This window comes from Pipistrellus kuhlii, unplaced genomic scaffold (genome assembly GCF_014108245.1).
Source record: "Pipistrellus kuhlii isolate mPipKuh1 unplaced genomic scaffold, mPipKuh1.p scaffold_m20_p_3, whole genome shotgun sequence".
NCBI classification, from domain to species: Eukaryota; Metazoa; Chordata; class Mammalia; order Chiroptera; family Vespertilionidae; genus Pipistrellus; species Pipistrellus kuhlii.
The window spans coordinates 128,473,448-128,501,244 of NW_023425529.1; the positions used below are offsets into that span (position 1 = coordinate 128,473,448).

The 27,797-nt window shown below is 37.3% G+C and overlaps 1 pseudogene; it reads right to left on the reverse strand.

The window, feature by feature from the left end:
• Nucleotides 1-1,981: 1,981 nt before the first annotated feature.
• Nucleotides 1,982-27,119, reverse strand: LOC118729652 (annotated as a pseudogene).
• Nucleotides 27,120-27,797: the final 678 nt, after the last annotated feature.

A 27,797-nucleotide genomic window follows, 5' to 3' on the forward strand; every position in this document is an offset into this window, starting at 1 on the left:
CTTTATAGATGTATCAGAAATTATACAACCAGTCCACCACTAATGGTAATTTACACTTCTTTACAATATTCCAACACAATACAATTTATATCTCTCTATATAATTTCATATGTTTCCAATGATATATTTTCTAAAGCACTTTAATAGCAATACAATATTTTATAGAAAAATATTTTAAACAGTTACTTTTGCAAAGCTGAAGCAGGTTACAAGAATTATAAACAGGAAAGAGACAGTAGTAATGCAAATAAGTAGGCCTATTGAATAATTATTCTACAGATGGATTTGATGGATTTGGTGAGTGTGTGAAATTTGAAAGATAATCCAAGTTTTCTAGGATGAGTGCTATAGTAGCATGATGATGAATATTTTGTGTCAGCTTGACTGGGCCACGGAGTTCCCAGACACTGATTGATCAAATGTTATCCCCGATGTATCTGTGAGAAAGTTCTGTATGAGGCTAAGATATAAATTGGTAGATTGAGTAAAGCAGATTGCTTTCCTGATTCTGAGTGGGCCCCTTCCAATAAGATGAAGGCCTGAATAAAGCAAAAGGCTGAGTCTCTTCTGTGTAAGAAGACATTTCTCCTGCCTGACTGACTGCCTTTTTGCTGGGTTATCAGATTCTTTCTGCTTTTAGACATCATCTGAAACATCAGCTCTCTAGGTTTTAAGCCTATGGGTCTTTGGACTGAGACTGCTCCATTAGTGCTCCTGAATCTTCAGTTTGCCAGCAGTTCTCAGAATTGTGCAGCCTCCATAAATATGTGAGATAATGTCTTATAATAAGTCTTTTAAAAGAAAGACATACATATATAAAATTAATAATATTAACTAATTAATATCAATCTGTATTAATTATATATATATGTGTGTGTGTGTGTGTGTGTGTGTGTGTGTGTGTGTGTATGTGTGGTCTGGTGTACAAAATTTGTGCACGCGGAGGGGGTTTGTCTCTCAGCCTTGCCTGCATCCTCTCTAATCTGACACCCCTGTGGGATCAGGCCTAAACTGGCAGTAGGACAACCCCCTCACAATCTGGGACTGCTGGATCCTAACCACTCATCAGCCTGCCTGCTTAATCACCCCTAACCACTCTGCCTGTTGGCTTGATTGTCCCCAACTGCACACCCCTGCTGGCCTGCTCACCCCTAATTGGTCCCCTCTACTGTCCTGCTCACCCCCAATTGCACCCCCATCAGCCTGATCACCATCAACTGCCCTCCCCTCTTGGCCTGATCACTCCCAACTGCCTTCCCCTCCTAGCCTAATCACGCCTAATCACCTCTGCCTAGGCCCTGCCACCATGGCTTTGTCTGGAAGAACTTCTGGAAGGTCTCATGAACTAATTAGTATATTACCCTTTTATTAATATAGATAAGATATTACATACTGCCATAACTATAACATATGTACCAGAATTACTCTATGAGAATACATACTTCATGCAATAGGAAGTCATTAATACATTACATTGTATATGTTGTAAGTAGTAGAAAATACTGTATTCATAGCAATAATATACACCCTGTGACTTCCCTTCCTGATTTGGGAATTGTTTTCCAGTTCTTTGACTTTTCCTGGCCCTAATGTATTTTTAAATTTTATTTATTTATTTATTTTTTGTCATTCAGTGTAACTTTATTTACTCTTATTGCACATGATTTCAGGTCTTTAATTTATAATCACCAAAGATTCAAAACTATTTTTTTCAATGAAGTTTAACATTAAAGCAGTGAATTCATGTATTCATATGTTTTTATTATAAATATCTGAATTATTCTCATTGTCATAGATCCTGAACTCATAAACATGAATCATGCACAGGCTGGCAGCAAGCCAGGAAGCAACTCTGCAAGCAAACAGATATTCTGCATAAGAAGAAAAGCCATAGCACATTTAATGTGTAACCTGAGTCACCTCAGAATGTTATATATATTGACTTCTTAAGTCATATAGTATTAGGAACTAAACTACTTGGTTAGTGACGGGGTTGACCTGGTTTCAGGAGGATTATTCCTGAAATAATATGGAAAGGAACACTCAATCTTTTCTTGGTTGCTTGCTCCTCCCCAGCACCTTCATCTTTCTTCTCATCCTCAGCTTTTTGGACATCTTCTCCTTCACCTTCACCTCCTTCTTCCTCCTTTGCATCCTCAAATTCTTCCTTGGCACCTTTTTCCTCTTCCTCTCCTTCCTCTTTGTCAGCCACTTCCTTCTCCTTCTCCTCCTCTTCAGCTTCTCCTTCAGAGGGGGGTTCATCCTTAGCTTCCTAATGGTCTCCTCTACCTTGATGTGCTCCTCCTGGACATTGCTGGGGTATTAAGAAGGGAAGGAATGAGCAGACATCAAGTAGGAGCTATTCTGTAAACCACTTTAGGAAGATCTACCAAAGATCTGGAAACTCTGAGTGTAGCCACTGGCTATGATTCCCATGCTGGTAAAACTGAGCCGGATCTCCTCACCTTCCAAGAGTTTCCTATAAGCTGCAATGTCAATGTCTAAATACCAGGACCTCCTCAATCTGAGGTACTCTTTTAAATATCATAGCATTTCACTCTCTGTTGTTCTCAACTCATTTTCTAATTTGTTGATTGTGTCCTGCATAGCACTAACATTGGCGCTCTACTTATCTTCCAACTCTTTCAGCTGCTTTCCCAGAGCTTAATTCATGCCCCAGCATGCTTTGATCCCCAGAGTCTTGGCCTTGAGCAGGTGGCAGCTTTCAGACACCTTGTCCTTGGCGGCGTGCACCCCATAGGTGTTCTTGGCAGGGCTCTTGGTCAGCATGGTGAGCAGCTCTTGTACCATTCTTCTGCATTCTTCATGTCCTTGGCAGCCAGCTCCTCCTGCTGGGTGCCAATGTCCTTGAGTGCTGCAGAGAGGTCGAACTTGGAGAGCATGTCCATCTCCATGAAGATCTGAGCTACTGGATCCACACCTGCAGCTTGGCGATTTAGTCCATCTTCTTCAGAAAGGTGATTTAGTCCATCAGGCTAAAAGTGTCGATGCACTTTTCAAGCACAGCACCAGCAAGAGCTGCCTCATCTGCACCTTTGCGCGCCTCTATCAGCCAGCCCTCTGTGTCATTATGGTTCAGCATCTCTTCCTGGAAGCATGCCTGCAGGTTGCTCCCAGTCCCTTCCAAGCCCAGGTGCCTGTTAACTGCCCACTGCCCTCTCCTTGCCAGGGACTGGGCACGGTGGGCTGGGGCACAGGCATCCCATTTTCATTAAAATGTTTCAGCTCATCCTGCTCCACCTGTGTCCACAGGTGGCCTGGGGCAGACAGTGATCCCAGAGACTCTGGCTACCCCCGCCTACCTGGGTCCCTGATGGCAGCCTCCACCCAGCAGACAGTGTCAAGCTCAGTCTGCCTGGTCTGCCTGGACCCAGATGGCTGCCTGGACCCCGAAGATAACAACAGGCACTGCCTGCCATGCCTGCCTGACACCAATGGCTTCCTGGACCCCATGGGAGGTGTCTGGTGCTGCCCAGCAGGCATGCCAGTTACCAGTGGTGGCCTGGACCCCACGGGTGGTGTCAGGCACTGCCTGCCAGGCCTTCTCTGTCCACAATGGCCACCTGGACCCCACAGGTGGCGACAGGCTTTGCCTGCCAGGCATGCTGGTTACTGATGGTGCCTGGACACCACGGGTGGCTGTCAGGTGCTGCCCACCAGACCTGCCTAGTCCCCGATGGCAGCTTGGACCCTGCAAATGGTGATAGGTGCTGTCTGCCTGGCCTGAGCCATTGGCAAGCTGGACCCCACAGGTGGAGACAGGCGTTTCCTACATGGCCTACCCATCCCAGATGGTGGCCTGGACACTGCAGGCATGGTCAGGCATTGCCCGTCTGGTCTGCCCGGTCTCTCATGGTGTACTGGATCCTGCAGCAGCATCACAGCCTGCCCCTCCTGCATATGCAAATTTACCCTCCATCTTTATTGGCTTAATTTGTATATCACTCCTGATTGGCTGTGGTCATAGTGAAGGTACAATCAATTAGCATTTTTCTCTTTTATTAGTGTAGAGGTGTAATATGCTAATTAGACAAGACATCCTTCCAGATGACCTTGTAGACAACCTTCTGGATGAAGCTGGGGCTGCAAAGGAAGCCTGGGACCCAGGTGCCAGAGGAAAACCAATGCCTGCAGCAAGTCCTACTCTTGCACAAATTACATGCATGGGGCCTCTAGTATGTATATATACATGAAATTTGTGCACTGTGGGTGTGTGTCCCTCAGCCAAGCCTGAAACCTCTCTAATCTGAGTCTCCTAGAGGGATGTCTGACTGCCCATTTAGGCCCGATCCTAAATGGGCAGTCAGACATCCCCCTCATAATCCAGTACTGCTGGCTCCCAACTGCTCACCTGCCTACCTTCCTAATTGCCCCTAACTGCTTCTGCCTGCCAGCCTGATCACCCCCTAATTACCCTCTTCTGCCAGCCTGGTCATCCTTAACTGCCCTTCCCTGCAGGCCTGGTTCCCCCAACTGCCCTCCCAACCACTCTCCCTTGCTGGCCATCTTGTGGCAGCCATCTTGTATCCACATGGGGACAGCCTTCTTTGACCACATGGGGGTAGCCATCTTATGTATTGAAGTGACATTCAATTTGAATATTACTCTTTTATTAGATAGGATAGAGGCCTGGTGCATGGGTTGGGGCTGGCTGGTTTGTCCTAAAGGGTATCCCAGATCAGGGTGGGGGTTCCCTTTGGGTGTGGGGTGTGGCCTGGGCAAGAGACCTGTGGTGGTTTTCAGGCCGGCCATGCCCCCTGGCAACCCTATCTGAAATTTATTTACTTTCTACAATTTAAACTTTGTAGCCTTGAGTGGAGGCTTAGGCTGGCTAGGGCAGGCAGAAAGCTTGGCTTCCTCCATTGCCTGGGAAACCCAAGCCTCCCTCCTACTCTCTGTGGCTGTAACAATCTTGGTTGGGTTTATTTGCATACATGTTCTGATTGGTTGGTGAGTGTGGCTGGTGGGTAGTGGCTTGTGGGTATAGGGGAGTGATGGTTAATTTGCATATTACTCTTTTATTAGGTAAGATTGATTTCAGAGAACATGGGAGAGAGGTAGAAACATCAATAATAAAAAATAATCTCTTCCCACTGGCTATCAAATCTATAACCTGGGCATGTGCCCTGACCAGGAATTGATTGTGACCTCCTGGTTCACAGGTCCATGCTCAATCATTGAGCCACTGGTCACCCAGCTTTAGCTTCTGGTCATCTGCCCTATCTCTGTTTATATCTCTCTCTTTCAACAATGGCCTTTGTTTCAGAGGATAACTTCCCTCAGAGTTCAAATTCCACCTATAGAATTGCAAACAACTCTCTGTGTTTGGACCAGGAATCACTGCTTGAGAAGCTGCTTGGACCACTCACAACCCAGCCTGCCAAGGCCCAAGGACCTCTTCAGAGGTGCCTATATCACCTTTTTCAGCCTGAGAATTGGTGGTCTTCTGCCATGAAACTTCTTTGTCAGCAAAGAACTACTGGATATTCAAACTCAGCAACTGCTCCGCCCAGCCCCAGGGGAGAAACCTGAGGACTCAGACATCCTGATCAGTGCTTGTTCCTCCTGGGAGAGGGGGTGCACTCTGCCTGGATTGGATGAAGATCTGCTTTCCTTGGTGCACCATGTCAGGGAGGTTTGTGGCCTGCTGAGTACATACAAATTAGGAAGTCATGTGGAGTATAGTACAAAGAATTCAACTCAATCTTCAGACTTGCTTTGTGTTGTGTCTGAGGCCTCCTGCTTCATGGGACAGGAGAAAATGGAAATGGCTAAGACACAGTCCCAGTATTCATATTTCTTACTATTCAATTTGAAAAGAAGATGCAAACAATGATTCTTTGTAGTATAGTGTGGCAAATCCAAGAATCCAGAGTCAATGGCTCCAGAGCTTTGAAAGCATGTATCTAGTAGAATTAAGTTCAGCTGTGAGTTATAGAAAATCCCAAAAGTGGAGTGGCTAAACAGGATGGAAGATAATTTTTCTTTCATGTTCAAGTCCAGAGAGGCCAGCTCAACCCTCGTATGACGTCCCATGTTGTCAGAAACCTAGTTGTTTCACCATTTGTAGCTTCTGTGTTCAATATCACTTCACAGTCAGGGATGGCTGTTATAATTCAACCATTACATCAAATAGAAAGAGGAGAAGGAGAGGCATGCGGAAACTCCTGCAAGGAACACACTTGCTTTTGTTCACGTTGTAGTCATTGGTCAGACCTTGGTCATGTGACCACATGAGCTGCAAAGGAAGCCTTCTGGTCTAATTATTAGCATATTACCCTTTTATTAGTATAGATTTCTTAAATGTCTGTATAGCTCACATTAATGTCAATGTTTAATATTTGAAATGGTTTGGGTCTTTAATTAGAATTGTGTTGATAGTTTTGTGACCAAAAATATGCAGTAAGAACTTAACTCTTCCTTATATCAACATCCTTGAGTAAATTTGGTTGCATTGTATGTCATTTGCTTAAAGTTGGGTTTTTTAAGAATCTATTCATGTTGTTAAGAGAGGACTTATGTATAATAACATCTTTATTAAAAAGGCAAATGATCTAGTTTTCTTAAAGCATGTAAAATATGCTGTGGGTAATTTAATTTCAAGTCTCACCCCCATTATTAACCCTACTTACATGTGTCTCAGAGTTCTGAGAAATTCTTCTATTTTCCAAATGAAAAATAGCAAGACTATTGTTAGGTGTAGCCAATTATTATATAATACCACCATTTTCCATTTATACTGCAAAGGACATAGACAAATATACAGATGTGTCATCCCTGCCCACGATTGGCTTCCCTAAATAATATCCATAGCATCTTTGTGGGCCTTATAATGTTTAGTTCAAGGTCATAAAGCATAAAGTTGGCCAAGAAGTGCATCAATTACCCTTCATGTACTCCCCCCCACCCATATGATTATATGCACTTCTAGAATAGAACTCTAATTCCTGTAGATCCTACATCTCTTCACCTGCAACCAGAGGGTTAGTAAGAAAGGACAGAGAGATTAAAGTAAAACTTGGATGACTAACCATCCTACCCCTAAAGAAGCACAGTATGTGGTAATTGTAGTTCCCCTTTTCGTTTCTCAATGTGAAAGCTGATGTTGAATTTAATGGTCAATATTGGTGTAAAATATATCTTCTTTTTTTTGTGTTTCTGTTACCATGACAAAGGTTTAATAATGCCCTCCCATACCATTTAACTAAATAGATAGACTAGAAGGCAATTCTTTAAAAGAGTAATGTTAAGAAGCACTACTGCACTGTTAGAATGACTCAGGATTTTCTCTCCTACACTCTGCAGTCACCTTTATTAGATGTTTCATAAAGTGGGGGACCATAATCTTAAGGTGGTTTTATTTTTTTATTCATTTTTACTTTTCAGAATTTTCCCACCAGGAGAGTATTTGAAATAAAGTAGAGCTAACACTGGTAGGTAGTGAAAAAAGCCTTTGACTTGAGGTTCAGAAGCCGTTTCCTTCCTCAAGATATATTCTGTATTCCATTCAAAGCAGACAGCTGGAGTTTCATGGAGTGAATACATCAAAGACCTCACATGCCAGATGTGAAGTTTGAGATTGTTTAAAATGGTGAAAAAAAATTTAAATTAGGTTTCATTGACCTACTGAATTTTACTGATTGGTTATAAACACCTGAGATTTTGAGTTTTATCTACCAACTGAGGCCAATATATAATATTTTCAACTTTATTTCCCACTTATCACACTGGAATAATGTTCTTTATTCTCTCAGTGATGTGCTAGTGGCATCATAGGAAACATTACTAAAGGAGATAAAAGTATTATGTCTCAGGTACCGTGGCTGTGGCAAGAGTTAATTGTAGAGGAAGGCCATGATAAAATGTTGGAATTCAGGCCCAGATAAAGGTGGAAATTAATAGGAAGAGAAAGAAAAAATGAAACTACCTATATATAGATTATTAAAAATAGTGTCTACTGGGGAGAGGTAGTTTCTGCAAAGTACCCTGGTTTTGCACTCCATTTCCTCTTGGTGACTCGGGTAAGTACTGTGAGAGCACTGTGGAATACACTGTAAAATGTCACCAGCATTGCTACAAAGATCAATGTTTTCTGAAGCCAGACATTCACATTCTTCTCTTATTGTCTTCTTCCTCTGTTGAATAGTTGCTTACTGCATACAGCTAAAATGAATGCTAAGAAGAGTCAACAGTTCCATTCAAACCATAGAAACAAAGTTTTGATGTTCTATAGGTTTACTAGAAATGGCTTTTGCTCTTTAAAGATGAAAGGTGAAGACTGTTAGGAAGATCTTGATATAAGACATAAGCAAGCATTGGAAAGCATACAGAGCAAAGCGATGTACTATGAGATAAAACTTACAAGCTTTTAACTAAAAAGACAAGTGTAATATGATTTCACTCATCTATGGAATTTAATGAAAATATTGAAGTACCAAGAAAATAGAGACAGACTTATGGAGACCAGGCAGACAACTCTGATTATGGAGGAGGAATTGAATAAAGAAGAAGAAGAAGAAGAAGAAGAAGAAGAAGAAGAAGAAGAAGAAGAAGAAGAAGAAGAAGAAGAAGAAGAAGAAGAAGAAGAAAAAGAAAAAGGAGAACTCAGGGACATGGGCAACAGTGTTGTGATTGCTGGGGTAGTGGTGGAGGGTGTGAGTGGAAGTGGAAGAGGGGATAGAAGGGATAAGTAGTAATGGGGAAAATCCAATATTTTTAAGTTTACTGACCGGTAAAATTAGCAAACAGTTATTTCCAAGACACCTGAATCAGTACATATACATTCATATGTACATAAGAGAGAGCAAGTCGAAACCGGTTTGGCTTGGTGGATAGAGCGTTGGCCTGCCGACTGAAAGGTTCCAGGTTCGATTCTGGTCAAGGGAATGTACATTGGTTGCCAGCACATCCCCATTAGGGGGTATGCAAGAGGCAGCTGATCGATGATTCTCTCACATCGATGTTTCTAACTCTCTGTCCCTCTTTCTTCCTCTCTGTAAAAAATCAATAAAATATATTAAAAAAGAGAGAGAGAGATATGAATGTACTCTTTATTTTCCCTTTCTGGACAGAACTACACAGTGCACATTAACTTTGTTTATAGTTTTATTTAAAACGAGTAGCCCTGGGAGCGAATCTGTGCGCCAGTAGCTCTCCAGTAGCTCGCTGCCACCCTCCAGTAGCCCTCCGCCTGCTGCCCTGCCCTCCTTTAGCTCCCTCCACCCTTCCTCTCTCACCTCATAGCTTACTGCCCTGCCCCCTCCTGTAGCTCTCTGCCACTCACTTGTAGCTCACTGGTTCACCCTCCTATAAGTCATGATTGGTCATTATTCGGTCAGTCGTTACGCTTCACTGTGTAACAACCATTTGCATATTACGTCTTTATTATACAGGATGCTGAATCTGGCACTGGCTAGTGTCGCTCAGTTGATTGAATGTTCTCTCATGTACCAGAAGATCTCCAGTTTGATTCCCAGTCAGGGAACATGTCCAGGTTAGGTAGCTGATCAGTTTATCTCTTCCTTTCTCTCTAAAATCAATAAAAACACACTCTAAAAAAAATAAAAAACATCGAGTCTGCTTACTTAACTATGTGAAACATTTTGAAAGTTTGACTTTATCTGTCTTGATCATAAAAATATGCTTCAAATATATAAATTTTATTAAAATATTTTAATTTCAATATCCTATAGAAAGTATTTTATATAAATTTAATGTACAGCTATATCCTATTCACTTCTATAGTTATAATGCATGCAGATATCCAAGGTAATTTTTATTAATGACAATAGTTGCATGTACATTCTTTCCATTGATATAATATCAAGCTCTGCAATGTGCATTTATTTATATTTTGTTTTATAATTATTTATAAATTAGTACTACATTAGACTTCTCTCAATATCATAATACTAAATTACATATTCATTTTCAGGTACTACATATTTTTTTAAAAATATGTATTACAATTGACTGATTTTACATAGTTTAAGCCAGATGAGAGTATGCTAGGAAGCTGTCAATCAGTCCTGAGAACAATAGGAACAGAAAATGAACATATTCTCCAAGAACAAAGTATTTATTAAAAGACTAGATTCATTTACCTATAAAATCACAACTGATAAAATTCCTGGTAAGGAATAATACTCTATACATAGCACTCAAATTGATGTGTCTTATGAGTTATTTAACTAACATCATTTGTATTAATAATTAATATTTTACTATAGTTTTGATAGAAGAAAATGAGAGAATAAATTACTTGCTATGTAATTTATAGTTTATCTTGGTATTTTGAGAAAGGTTTTAAATATTAATAATATTAATAAATACTTTAGATATTTATTATATGAGACAACTGAAAAACTAAAAATCTTCAGAAGATAACAGAAGTCCCATAAGTATTCTGCTACTACTACTACTACTACTACTACTACTAATAAACACATGCATGATCTTTATTATCAGTTAAAATGCATTAATAAGACAATTTTTTTCAAGTTGCTTATTATCCTTCCATACACATAATTGGTGATTTTATATAAAATGATATTTAATAAGATACACATTTTATATTACTAAACCATTCAAACATAATACAAAATAATACATATTTTTAAAAATGTATTTTTATTAATTTCAGAAAGGAAGGGAGAGGGAGTAAGAGATAGAAACATCAATGCTAAGAGAGAATCATTGATTGGCTGCCTCCTGCACACCCCACACTAAAGATTGAGCATACAACCCAGGTATGTGCCCTTGACCAGAATTAAATCCAGGACCCTTCACTTCACAGGCCAACACTCTATCCACTGAGTCAAATGGGCTAGCCACTAGGGCAATAATACATTTTTTAAAAAAATCATTTGCCTAGGCAGTTTTTAAGTCATTGTTTCTTAGAACAAAATTCAGTTAACTAAATGTAGTTAATTTTAGAAAAATTTACTTTTCAATTCAGATATGTTTAAACAAAAATGATTATGCTTCCAAATTCTGGTAGTACTAATGAAGTGAATTGCTATTATAATGTGTTGTATTGCTTAATGAGAAGAATTGCTTAAATACTAAGACAATAAACAAATCCATAATTCTCTCCCCTGGTTTTAAATGTGCTGTTATTTGAAAATTCTTAATTTTAAGTTATTAATTCTCTCCTAAAGATTCAAATACATAGGGGTCTTAAGTACTGGCTAGATGTCTTATTCTTCTTTGATTCCTCTTTCCTGTGTATCCTGGGCTTAGAATACACAGTACCTCATTAGAAAGGTGATTAAAAAAATCAATTAATGAATGACATCAGTTAGAAGCGGACATAATTTGGGGGGAATTTAGGCTACTGCCGCAGGGTAAATTTAGTCCGTCCATTCTATCTAGTGTATTCCAGTTTGCCACTAATTTGGTGGTGGTGGTGGTGGGGGAAACAAAAATCTAAAATATACCCTCAGGAGAATTATACGCCATCATACATCAATATGAGACATGTGAGGTTTTAACTGCATTTAAGAAAATTAGAGGATGGAGGAAAATTAAGGTGTACTGGCTTAAAGCAAACAATAAATCACTGTAGAGTCTCAATACCACAAATATTCTATGAAGGGTACATATTTTAGAAAAATAACCAAAAGTACCCTTGTAAAATAACAAGAGACAATACCATCCTATTATAGGGAAAGCCTTTTGGCATGAGAGCATACACTGGGGTGTCTATATGGCTATGGACCTTCTGTCCATGACACAGTGCAATTTTTAAAATGAGATGGGCATAATCCTTTTAATTCCTAGTTAATTTTTATGAATAGTTTATATGTAAAATTTGTTGAAGAATCCACTTAAAGAGTTAGTGGTTTGCTATATATTTAAGGCCATGATATTTAAACTTTTTTTTTTTTTTAGAAAGTTTGTATTTTTAACAAATTCCCAGGTTGTTTCAATATGCTTCAAGATCACTGTTTTTTGGGAAACTCTGAATACCACTGCTTGACTATAAATAGGAGATAAATAGGAACTACATCTTATGTATAAAACAGAAAATAAATTTTGTATGAAAAATGGTGTGTTATGTGGATATGACTTCTATAGCTTCATTTAGTATTAGGTTGTGTTTTCAAAGGTTTTCATCAAAGTATTTCATCTTCATTATCTCAGTGACAAGCCATCTTCCTTTCCATCTGAAGTTAATTTTTTTTTGCTAACATTTTCTTTTTCTTTAATGAAAATTTTGTATTCATAATTATTTTCTAAATGTTCTTATATTAAAACCCTAGATTTTTCCTATTAATAGAAATCATTACAATCAGTCTGACCTTCTGTCTCATGACATTTTCTTTATCATTCAAGCTTTTAATAAATTATCTTCCATTTAGTTAATACTATATCTAGTGAGTTTATAAAATATTGGATTGTTTTATCTGGATTATTTCCTAGCAAGTTTATATAAAAAGTCATCAAACCCATTTTAGCTGTGAAAATAAAAAAATCCCTTGCAGACCTAATGGAATATTATTATTTACTCAAACTTTCCATGCTTATTCTCATTGTCGGGACTTACTTGGACTATTCATGGTACCCAAAACCTATAACTAAATCTCATCACTGTTTCTTCTTCAAATCTTTTTTTTTTTTCATTTTCCTGCCTATTTACTTAACTTAAATACATTTACTTTTTAGTTATTCACATAAATATTATTTTTTTCTAAAATGTCTTCCCTCTCCCAGCAGACTTGGTTAGCTGATCCCCCAACACCATGTACTTAGCTTGGCAAAGTATTTATACCTCCTTGAAAATTGCTTGTTATCTTTTCTACCAGGTTGCCAGCTCCCATAGAGTAGGTACCAGATCTCTCTTGATAGGAGGTAGTCAGTAAATATTGTTTGAAATAATGAAATGCTTTCCTTAATGTTTGCCTTTAATAGCAAGCTTTTTCTTAAAATAATGCCCACACTTTTCATTTCCACTATTGTTATTCTTCCTTTTAGGGGCTTCTAAGCATTGTTTGAATGCCCTGATTATATCTTGCCAATTTCCTATCATATACAGCCTGTCGTTTCAGTGTAGAAGGTATAGACTTTATTCTCTTTCACAATGACATGGCTTTTGTGACCTAGGTTTTACCAATTAGGTGTGTTTGAACATGATTTAGATTCAGAGCTGGCCATTTGATAAAAAGGGCACCACATAGAATCTAATTTGTATGTAAGGTTTTGTGAGCGACAATGCTGAGATTCTAGCATCTAATTCCCAATTCAAGCAGTGCCCACTGGAATGTTTGTGCCTAACTGTGACGGGGGAGTTTGCAGTGGAGGATCATTATGGTATGTTGTATCATTCATGACCTGACTCTGAACTTAACTCTCTGACCTTCCCAGAGATCCATTGAGCTACCAGATAGCATTAAATAAGCTCCATTCCTGCCTAAGCAAGTTAAAATGGATGTGTGTTTTTTTTTTCTTGTTGTTCAACTATGAGCTCTGATAGATATTTTATGTTATTTTGAGTTGTTCCTTTTCAGTCAACATTGAAGATTCTTCTTATTATGCTTAGATCTTTATTGTGTTTATTTAGTCATGCAGGAAATATCAGTTATGTACCTATATGTGTTAGCTATTCCTGTAGATAGCTGAGTTTCTTCAGAGAATAGAACAAAAATATTTCCTGCTCCGTGTTGCTCATATTCTGAGCTGAGACAGGATATATTTTTTCCTAAGTAATAATTTTATTGAAAAATGAAGTAAAGTGAATAATTAATGACTGGTGGCATATGCAATTTATTTAAGATATAATATGCAGGGACATCTACCGAGAAACCTAAGGCTCCAAATTAGCCTTTGACTTTCTGGAGGAATCATATTCTAGGCAGAGCAAACAGTAAGTACTCAGGCCCTAGAGAGTGTGAATCATGTGCTTGGAAGAAAAACAACAACAAACTTCAATATGGTTGAAGACAGTGAGTGAGGGAAAGATAATGAAGATGAGACTAAAAAGTTAGCTCAAGGAAAAGCAGGAAGAACTTCATAGGACATTGTAAAAACTTGAATTTTATGAATGAGTTGGAAGCCATGAGAGATTTTTAAACACAAGAATGATATCATCATTTTCATTTAAAATATCACTCCATGGAAAACAAACTGAGAGAGCATGAATTATGGTAGAAATAGAGAGAAAAAAGAGCTTTACTAGAGGTCAGAGCACTGAGCCTTTAGCTTTTCAGTTCCAGTAAGAGAAGGGAGATCTAACAAAATAGACTGAATGCGTGAAAAAAGGAAAAAAAGACAGAGTGTGCCACAAAAGTGATTTGAAGAAAAAAAATTCAAGGAAGGGGATGGAAATGATTTCAACTAACAAGTTGACAAGATAAGGACTGAGTTTGGCAATGTGGATGTTATGGATAGTATTAGAATTCCTGCATTTTGATTACTGAATTTATTATTTTCTACTGCTTGATGAGATCTACTTACCTAGTCTTCTGCTGCCTGAATTTGACACCTAGATCCTTACAACCCAGATTGCTTTAATGAATTTCAGACAACGTTTCTAAATTTTATTGGATATTTCCACTTGAATCTCAATACATTCCACTTAATAAATTGTCCCCTTTATTTTCACCTAGATTATTTTACTTAAAGTCTTTTCAGTGTGGGAGAAAATTTAGATTCAATGAAATTATGATGATTTACAAGCAATCTTTAGTTTATATCTAACCTAATAATAGAATAATATACAAATTAACCATCACTAGGCTACACAAGACATGCCCACCAGCCACACCCACCAACCAATCAGAGTGAGTATGTAAATCAACAAAACAAAGATGGCGGTTAATTTGCATATGCAGAGGGAGGGAGGAGTGAAGACTGAAGACAGCATGGAAGGAAGAGGAAGGGAAAGTGGAAAGCAAGGTAGCTGCGGCTGCTGGAGGGAAAGCAGTGGCAGCCCTTGCAAGGGTGGGGAGGAGCAAGGTGCACAGCAGCGGCTAGAGCAGCCCCAGAGGCAGCAGCACTGGGTGCAGCCATGGAGGTAGCAGCAGCGCGGGCACAGCAGGTCTGGCGTGTGGGGCGAGGCGTTTTGCAGTGGTGGCAGAGCACACAGCTGCTGAGATGGTGGTGGAGGTGGGGGCAGGTGCAGTGGGGTGGGATAGGCAGGGTACGCTCCACCCTGCCCACCTCAGTGGGAGAGGTGGGGGTGGCAGGAGGGAAGCCTGCAGGAAGTCTTGCAGGAATATTCTTGCAACAGGTGCCTAGTATATAAATAAAGGGTTAATATGCTAAGTGTTCCTCCAACTGTCTGACCAGTCACTATGATATGCACTGACCACCAGAGGGCAGACACTCAACACAGGAGGTGCCATAACATGCAATGGCCATTTACAAAGAAACAGCACCATGTATCTGGCCCCAACAAAGCAACAGTTGGGGACATTCCACCACCCCGGAGTGACATCCTACTAAATTGTAGCCAACACTGCCAAGATCCCATGGTGCAAAATGTGACCAATAGCCCAGCCAAGCCAAGCTTATAAATGGTCACTGTGGGCACCGGGTAATGATGTCACATAGAAACTCCCTGCTTCCTCTTCCTAGTGACTAGCCACCTTGCAGTTTCTTCAGCCCAGGAACATGACTTGCTTTTGAGCCAGGTGCAAACATTTTAAACTTAAACAATTGTCTGTGAAGCGTTTTTTTCATGCCTCATCTCATTTGATCCTCGCTGAAGTCCTGGAGTAGATAGATAGGAGATTCAGTAGAATCCTATTTTATGTTCATTAGCTAGAAAATGGAGATTTAGAAAGTTTAGAAACTTGACCTGACTGAAAAGAAGTAAGAAATGGTGGACTTTGAAAATGATTTCAGGTTTTCTCACTGCACAGAATATAGTCAAACACTGCTGCAGTTAAATATTTTACCCTTTGTTCTCCTTGCATGATTTACAATAGTAATCTGCTTCATGTTGATATTTATTGCTGTGTTGCTCACAGATACCTGAAAGAGAAGGTTGGGTGCTTCACTGGACTGAAAAAAAGTTTAGCTTAATCAAAAAGCAGGTATAATTAAGCAACTTTATTCTCTATATATAAAAGGCTAAGTTGACTCATGCATGCACAAAAATAAAAAGCTCTTGCTGCCGCCAATCACATGCATGTGTTTCAGTCTGTCATTGTCTATCATGAATTTGGTTGACACTTATATTATAGAGAAAATGCAAATAGTAATATTAAAATATTTCTTCTAATTAATTTCCTTTCAATGTGCATGAATTCATGCACTGGGCCACTAATTTCTTAAATATCTCTCAAAAAAGTTCCTCCCATTTATCTCATCGCCACTCCATATTTTATACCCATATTATCTCTTGTTTGGATTTGCTATATTCTCCTTGTCAGCATTTTATTTATTTTTATTTTTTTAAAATATATTTTACTGATTTCATAGAGGAAGGAGAGGGAGAGAGAGAGATAGAAACATCAATGATGAGAGAGAATCATTGATTGGCTGCTTCCTGCACATCCCCCACTGGAAATCTAGCCCACAAGCTGGGCATGTGCCCTGACTGGGAATTGAATCATGACTTCATGGTTCATAGGTCAATGCTCAAGCAGTGAGCCATACCAGCATGGCTTCCTTGTCAGTACTTTAGTCTTATTTCTCTTGTGATAATTTCCAAATGCCTGCCATTCTAATTATTCTACATGTCAAGCATTATAGAGGGATATTCCTGCTCATAGTCATTCAGTAGCTTCCATTACATTAGGATGAAAATATGCATGGTACTCCTGATCTGCTTTTGTGTACTCCCTAACTTAACTTATCTAATTGTATTTCTGGAACTTTGTGTTCCAGGAATTTCCAACTATTTTTCTTTCCCTGAAATTAGCATGAAAATTTTCTCATTTTCAATGCTTTCTTTCATCCAATTTTCTCTCACTGGAATCTTTATTTATTAGCCCAAAAGGTGCTGAGGCACAGTATTGGCACTCTTAATAAATTTGAAAGTCTTGTAGAAACAATAACTTAACTCATTTATAAAACATTAGATTGAAAATTGGCAGGTTATTGGAATCTAACAGTGTTTCTAACAGGAAGGCCCTTGAAAGTGCCTTTTCCCTGCATGAATGAAAGCTGAAGAAAGAGTATTTATATGGTCTTTCTGCAGTTCCCAGAAAGGACTTAATTGATTTTAGCACACTGTAAGGAAACATAATTTGACTTACTAAATCTTTCATTCTGGAAACAGAAAAGATAATGTCAGATGGATTTATATGTGCAGAATAAATTTGATTATTTCCAATGCATGACCGTAAATAAATACATATGCCTTTATATACGTTACTGCAGTATATCCTTCAGGACCTTAACAGTATATTAAAGAAAGAACACATACAGAGTAAATTCCTTTACTAGGAAAAGCAATGTTTAAACAGTATTTGTGATAAACATTTATTAGAAATTCCATTGAATAGCAGAGTGTAACAGATTTTTTTAGAGTGCCCTATACTCCTGAGGGCAACAGAAATTATTTCTATAATTGAGGAATAAAGAGATTCAGACCATGAATTATGAATTCTTGATGGTTTACTTTTTAGAATTAATCAAAGTTTATAATTATAAGTACTTTTCATACCTTCCTAATGACATCCCAAATATCTAAGATATAAAATATGAATCAAGCAATATTGCAGGTTCAGTGAGCAAACATTTTGGTAACAACATTATGCTCTAACATGAAAGTAAACACTAACACCTGGGAAAACAGCATACAGGGTCATGAAGACTTATATTTTGTTTCTAAGCACATTCTGTTAAAAAAAAAAAAGTATCGGTTGCTTATTCAGGAAAATGAGTTTGCAAAATCATTTTTAATATAAAATAATTAAATCATTTTAGAAGCACATAACAGTTTTCTCTATATAATAAATCTCTAAAATAAATTTAGATTGATTTTAATATAGTCACTTCGTATCATACTTATTAATGTCAATACTTTTTATAAAATTTGGGTTGGTTTTATCAAAACCCCATTTAAGGTTTTTAGAAACATCTTTGGAATTATTTATTAAATAATTGTATATGTAAAACTGTATATTAAGGAAGTAAAGTATTATCTCAAATTATTTTTAAAAATGCTACACATATTAACTAATTTAATCATTTTTATGAGGAAGCCATAGTATCCAGCTTGGAATTATGGATTAACTCTTTTCATCTCTTGGTGAATAAGAAATTTATTTTATTTTTAAAATATATTTTTGTTTATTTCAGAGAAGAAGGAAGAATGAGAGATAGAAACATCAATGATGAGAATGAATCATCGATTGGCTGCCTCCAGCATGTCTCCTCCTGGGGATGGACCCTGCAACTCTGTCATGTGCCCTAACTGGGAATAAAACTATGACCTAATTCATAGGTTGACACTCAACCACTGAGCGACACTGGCCAGGCAAGAAATTAATTTTTTTTAATGCTTTGAAAAACTACAGTTTCTGCAAGCATGATAAAGGAGTGCTAATTATGACTTCAGAATTATGTTGCCCATTAACAAATGTAACAAGTTTATTGTGATAGAATTCATATTCATTAATTCACTCATTAATGTGTATGATTGTTTTATATTAATATTATACAAAATGAACATTATATTTTCACTTTATTCTTATTGTTGAAAACATTACAGATGTTCTCATTTTCTGCCCCCTGATCCTACCTCCACCCAGCCCCTGTCACTCCTTCTTCATGCCATCTCCACACTGTGGCTATGGGTTATGCATATATGCTCTTTGTTTCTAACCAAGTTCATCCATGCTGTCACAAAGAGTAAGACTTCTTTTTTTAAAGCTTCATAGTATTCCATTGTGTAAGTAGCTTTTGCATCTACTCATCTCCTGATGGGAATTGGGCTGTTTCTTGATCTTGGCTAATGTAAGTAGCACTGCTAGAAATATAGGGTTGCATATATTCTTTTGAGTTGCGTTGTATACTAATCACTGCAATCTAATTTTAGAACATTCTCATTACCCCAAAAGACTGTTAGCAGTCACTCATCATCCTTCTCTCACTCCTCACAGTCTAGGCCTAGGCAGAAACTAGTATACTTTTGTTTCTTCAGATTTTTCTATTATGGGCATTTCAAATAAGTGTATTCATATAACATGTGGCTTTTGGTACCTAATTTTTTTCATATGGCACAATGTTTTAAAGGTCTGTCTATGTTTTAAAATGCCAGTACTTTATTCATTTTTATGATTAAACATTTCATTGTATAGATATATATTGAATTTGTCCATCTAGGGTCAGAAACAAAACATGGTGTCCAGTGAATTGTGTGCACTTAAATTGTGTTAATGAAATCAATGTTATAATAATTAGATTACTTTTAATATTTAAATAAATAACAAAATAAAATATTTACTTCATTATCTATTAAACTATGATCTTTTATGGGTAATATTATGAAGAAAAAGTACATGAATAAAATTATTGAATTAACTAATCTGTAGAAAGTTTGTTTCTCCAAGAAGGCTTTCAAACATATCAACAGTTTTGTTTTTATATCAATTTATTTTGTCAAGTGAAATTCGAAGTTTATGGTTCATTGTTTTGTTCTATTTAAGACTGAATCATTCTTCTCTCAGAAAATAAAAGCAATCATTTGAGTTTTATATACAGTGGTTTTAAGTTTTCAAAATATGTCTACAGAGATAGATTTATTATGTTATTATTAGATACCTTGACAATAAGTATCCACTTTTAGGCATTTATACTAGTTGTAAGAGCAGAGAAACTTACTTTTAATTAAATCACATTGTCTATGCCAAATTTATTTTATGCAATTAAAGAATGCAAAATAATATTTGTAAAGCTCACCCATGTACTATTTTGTATTAATCAGTTCTATCTCTAATAGAATAGATTACTTAAAATTCACATTTAAATGCTTTCACACAATGTTTAAGCAGGTTACTTTTATGAACGAATACCTCACAATCTTCTAAGTGACTCATATGCAAAACATATACCAATTAGTCTCTTTGACACTGTCATCATAAAAATCCAAAATGAAAATTGAAGGAGAGTTTAGGTTTTACAAAGCAAAAAAGTAACTGAACTCAGACTCATTTATCAATATTTATTTATTTGTTTATTTGATACTTTTTTTTTTTTTTACAGAGAGGAAGGGAGAGAAATAGAGAGTGAGAAACATTGACCAGTTGCCTCCTGCACACCCCCTGCTAGGGATGTGTTTTCAAGCAAGGTATATGCCCTTGATCAGAATAGAACCTGGGACCTTCAGTCCTCAGGACAATGCTCTATCCACTGTGCCAAACCGGTTAGTGCTAGACCCATTTGTTTACAACTGTCTGTGTAAGGAAACCAAGGACCAAACTGCAAAAGGCAAACTTGTGCCATATTTCAAGCTTTCTGGGGGATTTAAGGCCACAGTACTGTTTATAAAATCTTTGACATAAAAATAGGCACACAGAATTTGCTTTAATAAAATTTCTGTTATGTGTAAGTCATATCACTATTTGATCATTATTTGTGTCTTACAATAGATTTCCAAATAAGACCAATATTTTTTAAAATCTATTTTTAGACATTCAGGAATCTTTTAAATCTTCTGTTTCCACTCTCTGACAAAAGAAGAAAACATATTAATACACTAAGGCACTCATGGAAGGACAAATACTGTATGATTCCTCTAATGTGAGGTATCTAAGTAGTCAAACCCAGAGAAGCAGAAAGTAGAATGGTAGTTGCCAGGGCTAAGGGGAGGGAAAAATGGAGAGTTGATGATCAATGCATATAAAAGTTTCAGTTGAGCAAGATAAAAATTTTCTAGAGATCTGTTGTACAACATTGTACTTCTAGTTAGCAATATTAAATAAAACATATGAAATTTTAAAAAGATAGTTCTCACATTATGTTTTTCCTTCAAGAAGGAAGGAAGGAAGGAAGGAAGGAAGGAAGGAAGGAAGGAAGGAAGGAAGGAAGGAAGGGAGGGAAGGAAAGGAGTTTTCCCAAAGTATATTCAACAGAAATGTATTAAAGGAATCATACCATTACTAATGGAAGGATTCTTAACTCAACAATTGTGAAAAAATAAACAAAACTTATTCTAAGTTAGAATTAGCATCCTTAAGATTCTTATATAACATGGGACATTGGGTTATTTGATATTGCTATTGGCAGATTCACAATTTTATATAGTGAAATACAAACTTCCAATTATAAAAAGCCTTCTGAATACTGTGTAATTATATGAACTTTAAAGACAGATATGATGGGAAGAACTAGAGAGAGACCATGCAGGCTTTGAGACATATTACTTTCCAAAAAAAAAAAAATGTAGGATATGAGGCTGTGAAGGGTATGTAAATGCAAGATTAAACATATTTTCCCCAATGTTCTTAAAAATTGTTTTTCTTAAAATGAAATCTATAAGCATCAGATTAAATTCTGTGGATCCGTAAAATAGATATCAATATGTCATTTGTAGTCTTTGCACATTAGACTGTTACACTGCCTGTTGAGAATAATCAATAACTTGTCATACTAGTAATTATGTCAGGTACATTTGAAAAATGCAAGTGGACTGTATCCAGAATTTCTCATTAGCAAAAGAATTTTCAAAGCCAATATAATGTGACTCAATCACATGCAAATTTCATAGCTTAAAGCTAGATATGCTCAATTATTTAGTCATTAACCAATCAAACAAGTCACTTAACCTCATATTCCACAATTTTTATATGATAATAATGTCTGACTCAAATAAAATGAGAAATGAGAGACAATTAATACTTTAAAATGAATATACAAATATAGTTATTAGCATACTTATACATAAGTGAATTATAGGTAAATCAGAAAATACAGAAGCTGTAATCAATCATAAACTACATCTTATGTTTGTATACTATCTTGCTGGTGTCATGGCAGGCTGTAAAGAAAAAAATAAGTGGAAATATCCAGACAGATTGAAATTTTAACTTTTTTTTCATAATAAATTGCCACTGAGAAACTACCCCTGGAAGTCTAGGCTTCTTGTTGTTTTCTATATTTAGAACTTTATAGGAAGTAAAGTAATTTCCTTATTTTAGTGTTGCTTCTGTTGTCAACAGTCTTATCGGAGCTCTTGCCCTATTTCAGCTGCAGAAGGAAAAGTCAGAAATGAATTCCCCAGTAGTCTATTTCCACTGCTACCTTTTCCAAGCAATAACAATGAAATATTAACAGCATCAGAGAGAAGGGGGTTAACATGAAGATAGCTGGGGGGGTGGGGGGGAAATGTAATGAGTAAATTCTGTTAAAACAAGATTCAAAGTAACTTTTCAGTTATGCTCAATATGGTGACTATGTCTTTAGGGAACAGATAGCAGATTGCCATTTTGAAAAATGAATCAGAATAATACAAATGCACTCAAAAGCTTCTAGGCATTCTGGTTAATTTCTTTTAGGCTATCTCTCATTTCTTTTCAAGCATTAGATGCATGACCACATAGCTGAGTCCTGGGGTATACTGAGTTGTTAATTGGAGTGTTTGGGATGTAAAGGGTTAGTGGAAACTCACTGAAGAACTTCAATATTATGGAGTTGCCAGAGGCTTACAGAAGCAGACTGTCGATTACCCAGATATGAATGATTTTAATAATAAAGATTGTGAAGTACAAAATGCTAACTAAGTTCCCAGAATACTGCACTGAGAAATGTTGGTGATAGAGGAACATTTGGTCATTAAGTCACCCATAGCAAAAAAAAAAAAAAAAAAGTTTTGAAAGAATTAGACACTTAAAAAACTACAGATGATAAATCTATCACATAAAAATCAGGCTCTAAGAGTACACAGTTATGAAATACTCAATGTGATAGCTCCATTGGGGTTATACCACTTAAAAATATATTTAAATTTGAGTAGACCTAGAAACAGTGTCCAGAAAACATTTTAATATATAAAAACCCAGGGTCCATAATGTCCAAAACAACCAAAGTTTCAACTGACCAGGAGTCAGTCCTGCAGTCAGTGTTGGGTGGCCATGATGACCCAGCACTGATTATCACTGGTGTGGGCTCAGCAACCCAGCAATGACTGCTGAGGGGCTGTGGATCAAGCCCAGAGAAAGGTTCGAAGAGAGGCTGGTCTGATCTGCAACCTCCGTGGCAGCTGTTGATCAGCCAGTGCCTCTCTCTCTCTGGGCGTCACCAACAACCACGCCTCTGTTTCTCTCTGGGCCTCCACAGGGGCTGCTGATCAGCCCTGCCTCTCTTGATCAGTCCCAGAGATGGTCCAGAGATGCACACTGGCATAGAAACCGACCAATCAGAACCTAATCTGGGTGAACTGTGAGGAGCCAATGGCTGCCTAGTAGGCAGACCTTTTGACGCTGACTGCCATAGTAACTGATCAATCAGAACTAAATTGGCCAGCAGGGGAGGGCAGTTGGGGGTGAGATCAGGCTGGTAGGAGAGGGCAGTTAGGGGTGATCAGGCAGGCAGAGGCAGTTAGGGGTAATCAGGCAGCCAGGCAGAGAGGTTAGAGGCAATCAGGGAGGCAGGCAGAGGGATTAGGGGCAATTGTGAGAGGGATTGTGAGAGGGATGACCCCAAGGGGTCCCTGATTAGAGAGGGTGCAGATTGGAAACTCCTCTCTGTGCATGAATTTTGTGCACTGGGCCACTAGTGTATAAAAAATTGGTTAGTTCTAAATGTGGGAAGGGGGCCCACTGGAAAAAGAAGTCATACTATATTTTTAAATTTGCAAGATTAAAATATAAGAATACATAAAATAACCTAAAAATTAGCTTTTTAATGATAAAAACATGTTGGTACACTGCTCTTTATTTATGAAAGATTAATGATCAATAATCTTGTTGATAATTATTAAAACTACTTATTCAACCCCAATTGTAACTGAGGTTATTCATTTGAACTCTAAAAAAAATTGTTCTGCCAAGACCGGTTTGGCTCAATGGATAGAGCGTTGGCTTGGGGACTGAAAAGTCCCGGGTTCGATTCTGGTCAAGGGCATGTACCTTGGTTACGGGCATATCCCCGGTAGGGGGTGTGCAAGAGGCAGCTGATCAATGACTCTCTCTCATCGATGTTTCTAGCTCTCTATCTCTCTCCCTTCCTCTCTGTATAATATCAATAAAATATATATTAAAAATAAATAAATAAATAAATAATAAAAAATTGTTCTTTCTAAATGCAATATAGAACACTATATATATATATATATATATATATATATATATATATATTGCTTATTTTAAAAACATTCCTATCCTTTCTGAAAAAAAAAGTACTTTGGTCTTATTAATAAAAGATATCAGAATATATTTATGATGAATATGACTTCAAAAACTTTTAAAAAATCAAACATAGTATATACAACATAAATATAACAATAATGCCTGATATTGGGTGACTGCTCAAAATTATGTGATCATTTCCTTATGCATAGTTCTCATGGATCTAATTTGTGAATACAATGCTTAGAAAACCATTAAGTAGTAATTAGTTCTTTAGATCATATGTAAAACCAGGTGAATTACTGTGGTAAAAAAAAAAAAAGCCACCTTCCATTTAAGAACAGAATCTAAAACTAAAGTTAGTCACATTGTGTAAGCAAGTTATGTTTTTATGCTTTGATTAACTTTCACAAGAATCAGATTATTTCCCCCAAAATAAATTTAATTGTACCTTTATTAATTTGAATTTTAAATGACTATGGATGATTTCCATGGTGTTCTTCCTGACAAAATTGATAGTTTCTCTTTATACTAATAAAAGACAAAATGTCTACCTTTTTAAGTCAAGACGTAAATAAAAATTAATTACAAATAACTCACTTATTAACTTACTTATACATGTTGAACTGAGAAATGATGTATTGGACCTTGAGAGCTTGTTTGGAGGTTCTAGCAGGGGAGCGCAGCTACTCGTATACCCTTGACCGAAGACCAGTCCTTTCCTCTTGGGGGAAAGTCGTCCTCTTCGACCAAGCGCGCAGCTTCGGGAGGGACACAAATGGATCGGTGAGGGAGGAGGGGGCACCCGCCTAGCCAGCCAGATCAGCCCAATCAACCCTGGCGATCAGTGGGGTGACAGATGTCGCAGCCAGATCGCCCTCACATCCAGAAATGATGTATTGGGTTAAAATCATAAGAAAATATAGTATTTTAATTTGATACCAAAGAATTTATTCCTTATGTGCACTCTAAATATAAAACCATCACCAGCAATAATTATGAAGAAAGAATTAAATTGCAGGGTGCCATATGTAGTGACTTTTATAGATGCATTCATGTTGATTACATGTAATTTCTAGAGCAGACCTCTTTTAATTTTGTAGGAGAATATGGCAATTAGATGCCTTTACTTTTCTATATAACGCATTATCTAATAGAAGTGCTGTTGCAAAGCTGCCTGAATTTAAATGTCTATTTGCACTACAGTAAAAAAGATTTTACTTAGTATTTTGAGGATTTTAGACTAGATAGTTTAATGCTATTATCAGTTTTTATGATTACCCCTTTTCTGTAAAAAACAGTTCAATGTGATTAAATGGCAAAATTTAAGGTATGAAATTAAGAAATTTCTACCACAAATCTACTGATATTATGATTACTAATCTTTTTAAATTTTAAATATAATATCTGTATTAATGAAGATTAGCATTAACAACTTTTCAATAAAATATGAGTTTTTGTGTGAATATCAATCACTTCTGTAATTTTGTTAAATCTTACTCTTACTATTTTATAATATAAAAATGATAGGTATTATAAATTTCCCAATTGAAAGATACTCAATTTTTAACCCAAAATGTATAAGATCCTTATACTACCACCATAATATCCATGTAGTTACTAGTGTGATACTAATCAATTTTCTAAAATTTAGGGGAAGAAAAACAAACATGTAAGATTTTTTTTATAAGCAACTTACAGGTTTCTAAGATAATCTCTATAAGTTGTTTGAATGTGAATTTTTATTATGGGTAAACTTAGAGTCATTTTTTTCCTATGCAATTTTTTTTTTCCTTTTTTCCTGGATTATCAAGTTTCTTACAAAATTTGGGGGGTGGTGGAACACAAAACAAAACAAACACTTTAATAAGAAGCACCAGAAACATGGGAGCAAATGAGAGCAGGGAAGGGAAGTGTCCAAAGAAAGGTCCAGTCTTTGAAGTTTCTTTCAGGTGGGACCCGAGGGTGGACCAGCAGTGAGGGCATCTTCTCCTCTTGCTGAAGGGTGGTGGCCTGAAATTCAATGTGCAATAGGGGAGTGGTGGTCATGGATTCCAGGCTGAGTAGGTAATGGTCACTTTCAATCACAGGCACCATGGGGGAATGTCAAGCTCCTTGGTCTTCTCACCAGATCACTGAACCTCTAGCTCTGAGGAAGCACTGACTGCTATTGGTGTCAGGGGAGGGCAGGGCCTTATCCCAATGGTGTGGCCCTTCATCTTGGTTTTCATCATTCTTAGGATCAGATATGTTCCCATCACCTTGCTTACAGTATGTTGTATGTGTTACTGACTCTTGGATCTTATGCTGTTTAAATCTGATGTTCTCCACTATTTCTGTACCTGGGGATCTATGTCATCCCAGGGTGGCTCACTGTCTGGCCTCATTTCTCATCCTGGCCCACGTTGAGCCAAGGGTCCTTCATTATATCTCCCAGCATTGGTCTTTGGCTGGGGTCAAGGGTCATTACTTTTTTTTTTTTTTAACGTTTTTGACCTTCCATTGACATAAATTGTGGTATATGGTACTGTCCACTCAGTATCTACTTCTTCCATTTCCAAAAATTGTCCCCAAAATGGCACAACCCCCATCACCATTCTGTACAAAAGTAACCTCCAAGTTCCATATGTCAACCATGGGGCTGTGGTAGGTTTGAAGCTGTAAGATCTCTGGGGTCATAGAGGAGAGGGTGCCACAGAAGGTGCTTGGCTTATGGTCATTAAATTTCCTACTGAAGCCAATGTCTGCTACTTTCATATTCATTTCACTGTCTATAAGTGTGTTGTTTGGCTTCAGGTCCCTGTGGACACTGCCTCTCTGGTGACAGTACTGTACCACTGATATCATCTGCTGGAACATGGCTTGGGCATCCTCCTGGTCACGGAAACATAGCTCTCCAAGTAATCAATAAAGTCCCTTCCACTCATATGCTCCAGGAAGAAATAGAGTTTGTTCTGGCTTTGATATAAGCCCTTAAAACAATAGATTTCTTGAAAAAATATAGAGAAGCCCCAATGACTGATGGCTTTGACAACCGCCTCTGTTTTGGTCAGCATGTGCCAGGCCAACCAAACTTAAGCAAAGGATCCCTTGCCAATGGTGTTCAGGAGTAAGTAATCGCCAATATGACATTCCTCATTGGCAAAGATTGTTGCAAGGTCACTAGACATAGTGACTTCAAAGCAAGGACAACAATAAAAAGAGATGTTTAAAAATAAAAATAAAAATAAATAGTAAAATAAAAAAGATAAGACAAATAATAAATATTTAAAAGGAAAAATTAAAAATAAAAAAATGAGGGGAAAAAAGTCAAAATCAGAGGAAGAAATCCCACAAAACCCAAAATGGAAATAAAGTGACAAATATAAGCTCACTAGTCTAAGTCCAAGAGGTCACCACAAATCAGCTTCCTGGATGATAAGGAACAAAAAACCTCTGCCCAGCCAGGGCCTTAAATGGGAATGGCACTTTATGTGGTCAAAGGAGAAAATTGGCCAATCATGACTGGGACAAATCATAGTTTTGTCACTTTTTGGT